The sequence below is a fragment of the Anopheles funestus genome, chromosome 3RL (genome assembly GCF_943734845.2).
Source record: "Anopheles funestus chromosome 3RL, idAnoFuneDA-416_04, whole genome shotgun sequence".
NCBI classification, from domain to species: domain Eukaryota; kingdom Metazoa; phylum Arthropoda; class Insecta; order Diptera; family Culicidae; genus Anopheles; species Anopheles funestus.
The window spans coordinates 31480912-31496886 of record NC_064599.1 but is presented as its reverse complement, the minus strand read 5'-3'; the positions used below and the strand labels follow the sequence as shown (position 1 = coordinate 31496886).

At 39.8% G+C, this 15975-nt stretch overlaps 1 protein-coding gene across 7 annotated transcripts in view; it reads right to left on the bottom strand.

The window, feature by feature from the left end:
• The window catches only part of LOC125770935 (sodium- and chloride-dependent neutral and basic amino acid transporter B(0+)), a 50155-nt gene extending 35193 nt beyond the window's left edge, over positions 1 to 14962 (bottom strand). For 2 of the 7 annotated variants that reach the window (XM_049441027.1, XM_049441034.1), the window contains exon 1: positions 14796 to 14962. The gene's annotated coding sequence lies outside the window, so the exon portion shown is untranslated. The other 5 variants (XM_049441029.1, XM_049441033.1, XM_049441031.1 and 2 more) reach the window with 5 other exon arrangements.
• Positions 14963 to 15975: the final 1013 nt, after the last annotated feature.

Here is a 15975-nt window from a genome sequence, read left to right as displayed (position 1 = left end):
GTGCCCTGTTTGGGACTGCAAGTGATCTGAGTTGATGGTTACATAAAATGAAAATTAAAAAAATAGAATTAAAGAAAAAAATGCTCCAGAAGTTTGGAGAGACTTAAATGCCTTTAACTATAGGAGAACGATTTATATCGAATTTGCATACACTTGTTGGTCTGTTTCAACCTCCATCTTGTATCTTCTACAACCGAAAAAAAACTAACACGTGTGAACGCTAAAACACAATCAACCCGCAGCTGATGTCATAATGCCTTAAGTTCCTTCCCTTCCCTCACAATAGGCACGATCGTGACGTAGCAATGCGCAAGCACACGGATAACTCAATTACATCGAGATACGGATGCATTTGCAAGGGAACATTTGACTTAACACCGACGTCGCTCCGGCAAAGCATCTTCAAGCGCGAGGGGTTGCTATATACGATCACTGTACCAGGCTGGTTAAACAATAACGTTGAAGATGCACTTAATTGTTAGCCAAGCAGCAGATTTTGCAACGGTGGGCGTTATTTAAAAATGTCTTCATTGGTGTGTGTTTTTTTTTTCTTGCTGCTGCTTTTGTTTGTGTTTCACGGACGCGGAAGTTTAGCTGGAGATGAGGAGGTTTCGGCATCGGTACAGCTATCGACCACTGTGCGGATGAAACCTGCAAAGAAACATGGAGATGAAACAAACAAACATACATCAGTTAAATAGACCGAAGGTGTACGCAAATATTGCAAAACATAACAACCACACACCGGAAGCTTTTTCAAATCGTATCAATAGAAACAGTAAAACGGCAAAAATACGGAACCGAAAGTGCAATCGGTTGGGGTTTTAGCCTCGTAATCGTAAAGCGGTTGTGTGTATTGTTTTAAAGATGCTTCAATAAATATACACTCATTCAAACGGTGAAAACATCCCAATAAAGCTTTATTTGAAGGAAGTAAATAGAGGCTTTTACAAATCATTTAACTGGGAAACTTTGAACGATGAGGTTATTTTTTTTTGTTTAGTAAAAAAATAGTAAAGTAAAGTAAAGTTAGTAAAAAATAAAGTATAACGAGAAATTCGATTTTTCAAATTTAAATAATTTAGACTACAGCGTGTGTGTGACAATATGGGACAGAAATGCATGTGATAGAATAATAACCATGACGGTTGAAAGTCGATGCCAATAATGAGCGAAACGTGACATACGTATCAACAGCGTGTAGTGAGCTACACAATGTCACCATGTGTAAGTATAATAATTGTAGTGCGCGTAGTTGATCATAAACAAAGCAAAACAAATGATCGTCTACGTAAGGAATTCTTACTTCTAACAAGAGACAGCTGCACCAATAAATGGCGCGATGGTTTACTGGTAGCGACGGGGAGCTTCACACCACAGGAATGGAACCAAATCCCATCCAGAATATTGCCCTGTCTCATAGGAGTCCAACTAGAGTCATTTCCTTGAATTTCCGCTTGAATTAGGATATCATTCAATACGTCGTTTATAGGTTCGTATTGAGGTATTGAATACTTCGTGTCATTAATTTTTTTTAATATTTACATAAATAAAACTGAACGTATTTTGGGGAATATCAATTCACGGATAAAAATTGAATGCGTCAAAAAAAAAATCCATAAGCTGACAAACTTCAACGTAACTTCACAAACTTCGCGCAACTCAGGAAATAACTGTATTCAACTAAGAGAAAATAAAATCAAGAAAATCAAGAGATGATAGACCCCACACTATCTCTTTAATGATGCTCTTGAAAAATTTATATCAATTTATAGGACAATTACTGAGAGTGCTATCAAATTTCTATTACATTAAAAAGTCCATTTTGGTTAAGAATGGCTGAGTTGTTATGAACTTGCTGTTAAGAGTTGATTTTCTTCAATTTATCTGGGAGTAGAAAATTATACAAAATGTTCCACAAGAATTACCCAATATTTATTTGACATATATTGTACATACTTGCATATCTTATTTATGTAAATAAAATAAACCATTAAACCCTTTATTGAAAGGAACAAATTCTAGACATTCAAACACAACACCGTCCAAATCAAAATCAATCAGAACAAGCTGAAGGGTGACAAACGCACGAACAAGTTGGGAGAAACCACACAACGATTTCAAACTGGCAACAATGTCCATGAACTGCTCCACAAACGCCAGTCCGCGACTGCATGCTTCATTTCTATTTCGACCCCTTCGCGTTCATGTGGAACAATAGGCAATAAAGTGAAATATGGACTGCATGTCAGTAAAAATCACAAAATCACGCACAATGTCTCCCAAGGTGAGCAAGGGTGTCTAGCGGGCTGAGCTCTGGGTATCGCTATCACCACCGCCGGAAGTTTGTCCGAAGGTGAAACGAAAGCAAAACCCGGACGATTTACATGGGCGCCCTGAAATCATCAATTCAGGCCCAGGTGAATTTTGAAGCGATAAGTTGGCCTCATGAGGGTGAGGTGAGAGTTTTTTCTTTGGCCTAATGGACACTCGCAATGATGGGGCGAAATGGGCCTGGGGTCAATTCGATTCGAAAGAAGAAGCTTGGTCTCGATTGGAAGTGAAAATGGCCGATCATTAGCCCAGTGACACTGTGATCTCAATCTTTCCTGCGCCACCCACCATCATAGGCCATCCCACATCGGGAGCTATTAGGTGATTAGTTGCCAATCGATAAAGTGCACCCAGTTTAACCTCTCGCACGCCTATGAGTTCCGAATCGGAAACAGTCCCCCGGAAACATGACATCGAAACAGGTCCATTTACGCTTTGGATCAAAGCGACATCTTATCGTTGCTGGTGCTGCTGCTGATCCCGGTTTGTAGACTGGAGGAGATTGAGTGTAGTGGTCCGACGGGCAAATAATTTTATAGCATTCATGTAGAAAAGGGGAGGGAGATCAGCCGGAAACGTTCCGACACGCTACACTGGAAACGCGATTGGTTTTACGCCATTGGAGCTGCAGTCGATGCAACCGATTGCAAACTACACTGCCGCACCTGAAGCGGAAGATGATCGGTTGATAAACGTCAACATTCGTCGCAAAATGGAATGCATCCGTCGGTACCCGTCCTTCCACCCAACCGGTTGACCTTGTCCTGGGTGGTGGGTCCGATCGGGTTTCGAGTTGTTTGACAGTGTAAAACAGGTTATCCCGTGGTGGATGATTAGACGATTTCACCTTCGTATGGACGCGTGTATCGTGCTTCCTTTACCGGTGGGTATTAAGGTGACTAAGAGGGAATCTCACGAAGTGAGAAATCATTAGCATCATTTGTAACTATACAGCTTGATGGTCGTATGCACGGAATGTCCCTTCAAGCGGATTCGAATGGGGTGTCACCAATGGCAGGAGGAAATAAGAAAGGACGAAGAATGTTCGACAAACCCAATGTGGTGCAAAGTGTCAATGAGGTCGCCAATCATTTCCTCGCCTTCTGCAGAAACACTTCTCCTTTCGTTGGCGACCCGGTTTTTCCTGTCCCACTCACTACCACACTGATGATGATGATGTATGTTTACCGAACGAATTCACACACTCCATTGTCGCTCCATATTTAATAACCGCTCAGCCTTTAAATGCAGCCGACGGGTAGTTGCGAGGGGAAGCTTTTTGCGGAGATCAACTTGTAAATGGAACCAGAGAAACAACAATGACACGCAATCACAACGTGAAATTAATTCAACCACAAAAAAACGGAAAGGTTTTCGGACGAAACCGAACCCATATATTGATTGAAACTTCGGTACACTACACTTGATGTATCAAGTGAAGGGGAAAATAAATGAAATATGGAAGTAATTTCGACAGACTTAATATCAGTAATTCGGTAGCCATAGGGTATGGAATTAAAAATTATGAAGTGTTTTACTCGTTAGCACTTTGATGATAAAACATCATAAAAAGGTACCGGTGCGAGACACAAAAAGAAGGAGTTTCCACCCGAAACATATTCTTCAAAGGCTTTTGTGTTGGAGTGATGAGTGATGAAGTTTAATGTTATTTTCAAATTCAGAGTTAAGAAAAGTATATCGATATTTCTTTTTTCATTTTTATTTCATGTATTTTTTATTAAATTTCTACAGTGTGTAACATAACTATATGAACATCTAGAAAGTTAGTTAACATAAATGAAGGTAGAATAAAATTTTTAACAGATTGATGAAAATGGCGCCAAAAAAAACACAAATCAATAAAAAAATTATAATAATTTTACTCACTGTAGTGTATATACTTGTGTAACTGAACTGAACTGTAAGAACTGTTACTGCTCGTTTAAACGATGCACATTCTCATAAAATAAAACAAAAATGTAATTATTCATTCTACAAAAAAATATAACATTACTGTTTGTGTAACCAATCGTTTGGATCACCAACACACCATTTGCGGATTTTATTGAGCAATAAAACGTGAAAAGAGCTAATAGTTTTCTTTATACTTTACGCCAACAATAAACACAATAATTATAGCATATAATTTCTTAGTGCCAATAAGTGGCCAATGTTTTATTGCCTCTAAGTGTGAATCACAAATAATGCTATTAATTTTTTTTGTTAAGAAAAGATCAATCAAACGAAGCCGAATTGGTAGAAGGAATGGTGTTTGACCTGTGAGATGGCGTTTGATGTGAGGTAGGGTTATCAAAAAATTGGGTTTTTAAATAAAAAATATTTAAAAAAGAAAAAAAAACTATTAGATTTAGGTAAACAATTCATATCACTTGAACAATTTGAAAATTAATTTCAAAATAAGCTTGCAAAAAAACAAATTCCCACCAAAGCATTGCCCACATTTCCAAATTTTCATCATCTTTGCAACTACCTCAAAAGTGCAACATTTTGCGTGGGGTTCGGGGGATTACAAAAAAAAACAATCTCCACAATCAATTATTCCCATGCACACATGAACGATTTGCGTGTACTTTACCCCTAGTAGATGGGGCTTACCCTATGGGAAACAGGGTAAAGAGCGTAAAGCACAATTTACGTGCTAGTTGCATCTTTTGGCCACTGAACAATGAAGCTTTCGGACAGTTAACCCCTTCGCTTTGAATGCTGGAACGGATTTGATCTTGTTGGTGTTTGGGGGTGAGGGGATGGAAACACCCGATCGAAGCGTAGAGACGAAAACAACAAAACCCCAAACGAACACATTGCAACGCGTAGAACAGCAAACAGCAGTACCGTCCGGTATGCGTGTGTTTGTATGCACAATGTAGACACGATTATTTTCCGACCTTCTCCCAAAATCCAACCATCCCTCCTCCCTTTTGTGTCCCGCGAGGCGCCACAAACCCATCGCAGAAACGCAATCCACATCAAATGATGAGTTACGCTCATTACGCGCGTCCCGAGGTGCGACCTCTCGGTGGACTCACCGGTAGACGACGGTGTACGACGGATGGAGCAGGTGGCTTCCTCCCTAATAGAGTCTCCCATACACGTTACACGCATCTCCCCGTCTGGACAAACACTTCACAGCACAACACAAGCGGCACATCTAAACGAGAGTCAATGCCGCGTGCCTGACGATGGGCACGGTGTGTGGTTTTTGGCTGTTTTCGCACCAAACTACGGTATCGTGCTGAGGCCCTAGAGGCTCGTCACAATAGTAGAGGGAACGGAGAGTAGTCCAGGGTTAGGTGAGGTTTGTTTGACCCTCCATCATTTTTGTGTTGTTGTTGATGTTTTGAAGTTAGGCTTTTATTAGACCGTCGAGGAATTTGCGACCAAAACACTATCGAAATGAATATTGTTGCGAATGAATTAATCATATTGAAATGGAGGTATTTATTTTTCTTTAAATAGAATTTTTTTTAGAAATAGAAAATAAATTTTCTTCTCTTGTAACGTAAACAAAATTCAAAAACATAAAATTTTAGAAAAAAATGGTTTTAATCTACTTTTGAGCTTAATTGGAGCTTCCCACAAGTAAACAAATTGGTTATGTTTCCAAGACAGGAAAAAAAGAAAATAGTTCCATTTACATACATAAAGTGGAATAAAGTTTCTTGTTTTCTTCGTGACGATTTCATTTACGCCGGCGTAACGCTGAATGGCCTTTCATGACCAAAGCCACCGATTCTTCTCCACCATACAAGCTTAGCACTTTGCGCCCTTGAGCCGGAACTTCTTCACAATTGATTTATGCTGAAAACAAATTAACAACTCTCACACCATCTCACACACACACACATCACCGGGAGGGCTAAATGGTGTCGCAAGGCAGCTCGAGGATGCGGCTGTCACGAGCACGGGCTCCGGGATGGTGTAAAACTTTATCGATTACCACGTGGGTGTGCGGGCTTTTGTGCGTCTTTGCCGTGCCGTGGATGAATTTGTTTGTGAAAGCTTATTAAAAACTTCCTGCCGGCTAAAGAATCCGGCACACGCGTGCCGGTCTATGGTCATCTGCCAATAAGACGATAGATTTATGGAAATTCTTGCACAAACAATCGACGTGTGCGATTATTGCTCACCCTTATGACCTTAGGGGCAAGTATTTTTTTAATTAAATTCAACTTCAACCTTTCGCAAGGCATTTTTTTCTTAACACCTCATTAGTGAGATTTTACCATAATTAGTAATGAAATGAGTTAGCATTGTTTTAATTATACTTTAATCGAGATAACATTTTTTCAAGGTTACTCAATAGTGTCGAAAATATTCATTTTACAATACGTCGTTAAGAAGAAATGTTTTATCTAGTTTTATCAATAGGATTTATTATACGGCGTATAAGGAAGAAAGTAACGGCTGAAACTTGTCGTTTACTTCAAAAAATTGTGCAGTATAATTTCTGGTAACTGCTCAACATACGTTAAAGCACGGTGAGCAAGCTCTATCGACACCAAAGTGGGCTATTTACTCACAGAATGTTATACCCTGCACATGGTGGGACTAGAAGGGTGTTATATATTACGAGCTGCTTCCGATCGGATGAGCGTCATTGGAGAACAGTATGGAAATTCTGCTTATTTTTCCGAAGTGAGCATTGAAGGAAAAACTAGACATCAATCAGTAGTTCATCATCTTCGATCACTTGTTTCGATCGACGCATAAGCAGTAAATCGATTCGCTGTTGAGACGTCAAAAGACGAGGATTTATTTTGGACTGGAATTCATAATTTGCCTGAAATGTTCCAAATAAAAACTTATTAACAATTTCAACTTTGGTGGAAGAAATGGTTAAAATTTGCATGTGTTCATCCAATATTAAAATATTTCTCAAAATATTTCTAAAATTCCAAAACAACTTCAAGCGAACATTTTAATAGAAACATCATTTGGAATATTTCATCAAGATGATTTCTCAATCTATCGAGATAAGGCAAACAAAATAAACCTGAACCTCAACAAGACACGTACCGCATCTGTGAATCATAGCTTACGGGGAATATAATTAAGAAAGTTTCAGAAGAAATCTACTTTATCATTATCGGTATGAATAACTTAGCTTTTGCGTTCGGATTCCAGCTCGCTTACGTAAGGTCATTTGTGGTGCAATCGGAACAAAAGAGCTAATATTATACCTCCCGGCTAGCGCATTCTATAGACAAGCTCGCAAAAATGGAGTGTCTTAGCTAAGCGCATCAAAATAACAAACTCGAGAAAATCACCACTGTAACGTTAGCTTTTTTTAGTTTTCCCCTTGTGTCATAGCTCAGGAAAGCTCCTCCTCTTACAGGAATGGATGTACATCCAAAACTATCTGACGGGGAACCATGGGAAAATACTGGTACGGGTCAGGCTGAAATGAACCCAATCACTTTACTATAATCAAACGATTAACCGGTACCGCGTAGCAATAAATCACTGACCACTTTGAGTTGGTTGGCTGATGGTAAATCAACAATTATCGGAGTGTACAACGTGTTCGCCAATAGCCAAAAGAAGGACCCAGACGGAGAGAGAGAGAGAGAGACAAATCGTTGGGGAAGTGTTTGGGTACCCTCTTTTGTGAAGCTCCATTTCCACTTGAAGTACAAAAAGCCAAGGGCCTACGGAATGCTAATTTATTCACCTCACCAAAAACCGATCGTCGGGGATCATCACTGGGCGAAGCATAATGCGGATGGGGACTGGTGTTGAGCTTGTGTATGAAGCATTTCCGTAAGGAAGAATCACGAACCCAATACCTCTCTTTGCCTCTCTTGGTTAGGTTTTAGACCTATCGGCATGTTCGGGTGTTGGAGGTAATTGCACCTAACCTTCCGCCCGAATGCGATGACACCAAACCTAACGATCCGTGAACAACGTGTTTGGAGGAATTGATAATTCCGACTCAATGAAGCGTACTTAGCTTGGCTTGCTGCATATCGTTCCGTTGAGCAAATAGTGCGTGCATTCTGGTTGTAAAATGTTTGAGTAAATATCGCTCAAAAAAACCTGATGGAATGTACCACTTGCAGAACTTGAGTTTCTATTTCCCGGGTACGCTGGAATCGAAATGGGATGTGATACACGAGTCGTATCGGCTATCGGAAGTGAAAAGTAGATCAGGTTGATCGTGGACATGTTTGTCACATGATGCGATTGGAGTCGCTGCAAACTGTTTTGTATGCTAATGCCACACCGCAATGCAGCGGTGGCGAACAATTAACATTCAATGCACTAAACGCGTGTCTTCCGATTGACTCATCGTGCGAGAGCATCGAACGGACCTTCGGAACGGACAACGGCCACAGAAATGGGCAGAAAACGGTCCGTGAACTTGTGGCTACTTGCTGCCATTACTTCCTTACTACTGAGAGCCGTTCGGTTGCTTCTTTCTGCCGTCTCATATGAAACTCTGGAGGTACATCTTCGTTCCGGTGGTTGAGCTAGAGTCGGGGGTCGTACCCTTACGGAAAAAAGCAACCCCCAAAAAAAAACACCATCACACCTCACCGCGGCTCATCGTCAGATGGGAATTAATTGGTTTATAAGTATGATGACCGTAGCAAAAGTGTGGTTTGTAACCGTACAAAGTTCTTTGCTGTTGTGGAAGTGAATGTTTTGGCCACTTCTTCCTATCTAGACCGTGTAATTCGATATTCTTCTAAAGATGTACTAATGAATACACATTTAGCGGCTCTTGCAAACCGTTAGGAATAATATATTTTTAGCTTTAAAAAAAATATTGACAAATTGTGGAGAACTTTTTTTTACGAAAAACAGCATGAAATAAATAATAAATCCATGGTCCAAAAACGATTAAGCTATTCGCTTTTCGAAAGAACCATTAACAATAGTCCCACACATTCAGTTCATTCAAAACCACAGCAAGGAAATGTAATCCTAGGGCGCGTATAAAACAAGTTTAATCGCCCGATGAGCTCCTGAAATTGATCGGTAAAATGATGATCGCAAAGGATTCCCAACAGAACATGGGCAATAACGGATAAACCGTATGCTTTTCGGTGGAACGCACATGACGGGCTTCGGATCCAATTAAAACAATAAACTATGCACACCATAAGCGGTCGGAACCCCATTCTTGTACGGTAGAAACATATTTTTCGCTCTTGTCGAGGGTCTTGTTTAGGCAAGATAAAAGGAAAAAAAACATCTGATCCTGTTCTTTTCTGTTTATTTTCTTTGCCAACTTTCGATGAAAGAAGATATTCTGGGTTTGATCCGTTTGGAACTTTCACCATTTGTGTGTTTCAGAAGAAGATGAATAGCATTTTATTTTGTGAGGATATGTAAGCGCTTTAGAAAAGGGCGTGTGCTTACGCAAGATTGGAATAATAAGGTTCAGTTAAGAACAAAAGGCATATGAAAGCTTGTATGAATGAAGTCTAATCTCTTAAACCAGGTATGTCAAACGGCATGCGATTCGCAATATATTCTCATATATTGAGATTTTATATTGAATGCATTGATTACCGAAAAATCGAATGTTATTTTACAATCAATCTGAGTGCATTAAGTTTTTTAGAGAAGATTGTTCGTTATTTTTTTATTTATTTATTTATATTTAGTTATTATGTCATTTAGCCATATTGTCAGCTTGTATTGAAAGGCCGAAGTAAGTAAATTATTTTGCCACCAGATTTTTCGACATTAACAGGTTTAACTTTGCTGGGTTGAACAAATTGCAGATCGCTGCAAAACTTTCGATATGATCGATTTTGATTGAATCCTGCTTTGTTCTCCAAGTTTTGGAGTAAACTCAATTACTCGTTGCAACTATGTGTTCGACCTACTTTGGAAAATTTAAGCAATGTATTAACTATAGTCACAAACAATTAAACCAAATATTGATGAAATTGTTAAACAGAAACGTGATCCGAATTCAAGCAAAAAATGTAAAAATTAAGTTTGTTAAGTAAATATTGCTGAATTGAAACATGACCAAATTGCATAATAAAATGAAAGATATCAAAAGTAAGATTTTGTACATGTTTAGAACGTTTTTTGTTGAATCATGTAGATTTTCTTTTCATGTTCAACATTGCGGCCCCGCAAATTATCGGAAAATTCAATTAAATAAGTTTGACACAACTGTCTTAAACGATCGAATTACACACTTTGTGGGTCATAGAAATATATCTTTATCTCTTTCTCCTTTTCTTCTTGGACGGGCATGGATGAGATTTGTTACCAGTGCTGTCATGTGACGATCGACGCCGCTATCACTAAACCATCAATCCACATTGATTTCACAGCGCTAACATACCATTATAACGGATATATAATGAAGTTTAACACAATATCATCCAAAAATCCACTCCTTTACTGCGGGTTTTAATCATTCATACTGTGTGCTAAAAGCAAAACATATAAAACACAAGCGCAACCACGGCCCAGCATATAAACCAATGGTCCATAAAAACGGCACGTTGTGGAGCTTTTTTTTACGACAAAATACAACCTCATCGGATCAATAGTCACATAAAATATGAACCAAAAATCGCCCATTCACGCACAGTGCTTTGGTCAAACGAAACACCGACCGTTCGCTTTTGATGGGGGAGGTGCTCAACCGTGTCACGGCACCCGAAATCGGTAGCGTTCTGGCAAAGGGGCCACACAAATTGGATTGTCATCGAGCCACCGGAATGTGGGAGTGTAGTTTTTAGGTTCTGGTGAAAAGTGAAGCGACCTGATCCCAACTGTCAACCGGTGTACTGGTAGTGACCTTCCACCGTCTCGGGGAAGAACAGAAAAAAATCAATTTTAATTTCAAATTCAATCGGTGTCTCTTTGGCGTGTAAAAGCTTTACTGCACCGGCATGAATGGCGTCCCTTGGGTGAAGAATTATTTCCTGCTGTTTCTCCCGAGTGCACCTGCACTGCTCTGTTCTACCGGAAGTAAACCAAAGCCCTTTCCGCTTTCAATTTGCCCTTAACTAACTGAGTGAAGTAAAAAAAAGGAACAGATCCACGTTTGTTCGTTGTTGTTCGCACCGTGATCGTCACTGTATTTACCTTTTTCTGAAATATTCAACGGCCGAGTAAACAAGTCCCCCGGCTTAATATGTCAACTCCCTTGGACGGACTTTACATGGACGAAGAAGGAGAACGTCTTGCAGCTTTAAACGGGAAGTAACCGAGCTGGAACTTCGTCCGGCAGCATCGGTACGATGTTGAGAACGATACGCAAGTAGAATACCATTTGGTGAATAATTCATAATTACTTCGTGCGTTCACGCATCGCATCCCACACTTGGCGCTTGGTGAAAGATGACTCCGCCACAAACTGGATTGGAAGAAGCGAGATGCGATCGTAACGAAAATAAAACCGAGAACAAAAAAACCCTTCAAACAAACCCCTAACAAAAAAAAGCATGGAAGTCAATACATGAAGACGGAAGACAAAGCAATGTTGCAACTAGTTTCTGCACCCCGAAATGAAGGGCTGCTTCCCTTTCGGTGCTTTCTTGGTCTGTGACCGGTACCACCAACACATCCCGAAAACGGAAAAAAAACATGACCAGCAAAGAAAAGGGCAAGAAACAAACTTGCGGCTTCTCGGACGGGCAGTAGCGACCAGATCACCTGCTGCTGACCTGGGGTACGTTTCCTGCACGGAAGGAAGGAAGATTTTATCCAACTTTTTCGTGCTTTTTCGTTTTTTGTTTTTTTTTGTATTTTACTGGTTGAAAAATAATTTCAGACACTCAAAAAACATACAAAAAATGGAAACGGGAAGAACTGGAAACATTTGGCATTAAGTCACATTTGGCTGATTGTTTTAGCTTTGCTTTTATGAAGCACACGAACATTTCGAACAGGAAATACAAGTGTAACAAAAACAAAAATGCTTACTATTAATAACTTGTATTAATATCATAAAAAGAATTTTTGTTAATCTAACTTAAAAAAGGTTCATATTTTTTGCTTCTTGTAAACCTTGCCTTCGAAATGTCCTTGAACGCTTGCTAGGTTTTTTTTCTAACCCACAAAGACTAATCATCAAAAAGAAGAGCAAAAAAAAAACAATTCTCAACAAATTGGGATGTTTCCCAAGAAATAATCCCTTCATCCCATACCTGTTGATAAACGTTGGTTGCATTTATCATGCCAGTTAATAACAAACAAAGGGATTCCTCCTAATCTTATTACGATGATGAAAGGGTTTCTCAAAGGGATGCACTGGAACACTGTGTGGCTGGGCTGTGTGTTAGGCAAAACAAAAATCAAACCGGTTCAAGGATGATAGCATTTTTACCGTCCGATTTAGACATTGGACTTCCTGGCGGGGGCCAGTTTTTTGTTGTTCTTGTTGAGATTTTTGTTGTTTTTTTTTACCTCGAGAAGGTATCAAACGAGAATACAAGGTGGAAACATACAAAATTGGTTTGTTTTCTTGTTTGAATTTTTTGTGCGTTTAGTTCGGGCGTTGATATTGGTAACAATATGCGCTGCAGTCCTTTCTGTGGCTGTATGATCTTCTTGGAAGGGCGATAAATAATATAATCCGAAGCACGCACACACACAGACACAAAAAAGTATGATCAAATTTGTTGCTTATCGAATAGAATTTCAAGGATTTTTCTTATGGGCAAAATATGAAAAGAAAATTATAATTAAATTAATTATAAAAAAATAATCGAATACTATGAGTGATGTGAAAAAGCTTCCAGTAGTAAAGATTTTTTAAATAAAAAAAAAAACAAAATATTTGTGCAGAACTATTCTGTAATAGTTAAATGATATAAAACATATTTTAAACAAAAATTTTACCTTTAAAATTCCACGCTCCATTGCTCGATGTCAGTTGAAAATGAATCCATCACTTGAGATGATCGTCGATCGCTCATTGCAAACATTTAAAGCCATGCGCTTGTTAACTGCCCGCAGGACTCGTTGGATTTACGTTGCGTACGTAACCATACAACACAATTGCACACAAAAGCAAATATGCCACACATTCGAAACCGTACTCCTGCGGCCAAACTTGGTAACCGTATTAGCACCGTTTGTCTCACCGATCGGATTGCTTCAGCAGTGTGTAGTGAGTGTTTCGATCGATCGATCGCATTAGCCCACATCGCCCTGTACTATTAAAACAGAGACGGAGCACTCCGTTGACACTCATTAGACACACGAAATGAGGCACCGTGTCGATCGTGGCTTTTTTTTGTGCAGCGCACGCACTTGCAGGGTCTCGTTACCGACCGATCGCGCGCTGTATGTGACACTTTCCAACCTTCAAGCGGTGGATTGTTGAGATGAAGCAACTCGTCGTTTTTCACGTCGTAAAACACATCCGCTTGCCACAGCCACACCCACACTGCTAACGATACGCGGTTCTGTGCGTGTGATGGTTTATATTTACTGATAGCCACAAAGCCACAATGGAGACGCGGATGATGCGTCCGATTCGGACGTAACCACTTCTAATGCAGTTGCTGTGTGCGCGGTGTGATGGTGTAGTTTTTTTTTTTTCTCTCTCTCTCTCTCTCTCTCTCTCTCGCTTTTAAAACATGGATGACGAAGGTTGATGATGAGGATGGAACCGTGATCATCACCACCACTTGTTCGCAGCTAATCAAGTTTTTTTGTGTCTTATCGAACATCGGAACACCGCAAGGATAAAAGTGGCATTCGATTGGAAAATTTTAAAATACAATTTTTTTAAAGCTAGAATTAAACCTTGCAGCAGCGATGAAACACTTGAAATACATTTGTTTTGTTAGTGTTGTTTGTACAGGTGCGCCACTTTCAAACACATCTCAGCAGCCCCCGAAAACATATTTCATCATATTCGTGAATCTCCTTCACCCGTTGCCCTGCCAATTGTCGTCAGTACAAAAATCTCCACGCAAACCAAAAAAAAAACAAGACTCTCGATCGTTTCGCTGTCCTCTATCAGCAGCAACAAAAAACACCCTCGAAGAGGCACGCAATTATCGTAAAAATAGTGGCTTGTGTTCTCTCCTCTGCTACTTTTAGTGGCCAGGTTGGAACCGCCGGCATATGGGAACGCAAAAAGCAACCACCAAACACACCGCGCTTGCCGCTTAGAAGGCTCGCTCGGCACCTTACCCCACTTGACACGCTGGAAATGTATCGTTACGCCACACAAACACACTTGCGATAAGCGCGGCACGCGGAGCACGTTTCGGTTTGTGCAACGATTTTTCTCACATTAAACCACTTGCCCCAAGAATGATACGTTTTTAACCGATCCGGTGACAACGGAGGTAACACGGGCGGAACGGAAATACGCACTGCACTGCAAACAAAACCAAAAAAAAAAACTGCTGTAGCACAACTCAGCAGAAGCATCCTTTTTGTATTTTATAATTACCACACAAGTGCACACAGTTACAGAAATTAAACTTTTTAAAACAACTCACAAATCAAGGACACACGGGCACACAGAAACAGGACAGGTATTTTAGTCGCCTTTTTCAATTGTTTTGATTTTGCGTTAAAGATTTCGACATGCACGCAGGGAACAACCGTACCGCAACCGACCGAGCACGCGAGTAAAATGAAAGTGTGCGGCGTTAATACGGCAACTGTGGGGAGGATCGCACGACGCGCACAAGTTTTTTGTTTTCTCGCTCTCTCGGTTTTGCACCTGAACAGCTAAAGCGCAGTTTATACACATCGGAGATTTCTACGCTCGCACGAGAGAGAGAGAGAGAGAGAGAGCGAACGAGAGCGAAAGCCCTTTGTTAAGTACAGTTTGAGATCGCTATTGATATTTTTTTATTTTATATTAAAAGTTTAAACATAAATGGATTTTTTGTCTAAAATGGTCAAATCCCAACCGGACTATTCCCTGGTATCTAGGATTAATTATCCAAGTGGCGGCATTTAAAAGTCAGGACGATCTAAAAAGGCACCCCGTCTCCTCGGAATTAATATATCATTTAAAAAGAAGATTACATGGGTTGCAAAAAGAGTTGAAAGAACCATGCAGTATTGCAATTATTACAACCTTTAATTTTGTAAAACGATATGTGTCTAACAAAAACCCAATTTACCCTTAAAATGCCTTCTTTTCACAGGGTATTTTCCTTGGAAATGTTTCTCACATTCGAAAATACTGCGGACATTAGTATGATTTTCCAAAATACAGTAAAACGTCGATTATCCGGGGTGCTCGGGACCGGACTGATGTCGGATAATCGATTTCCACGGATAATAGTCCCGTAAATATCAAGGCCATTTACATACATATCTAGATAAAGCGTATATCTATATACTATACTATGGTGGTCCTTTTGATGCTGAAAATGATTCTGGATCAATCAAATTATTATCAAATAACAATTAAAATTTAGAACGTAAAATAAAATCATTTCAAATGTATCATTTGGTGACGATTTTAATACCTTTAACCAGTTCAAATGTTCACCACGGTTGAACAGCTATCAATTTTCGGCGCACGGATAATCCGCCTCCGGATAATCGACGTTCTACTACATATATGTAGAAACAATTAAAGCAACCAAGATTTAAATTTCCTCAAAACCTGTACATAGAATGTGTGTGTGTACACCGTGCTTCAGAAAAACGCAATACTTG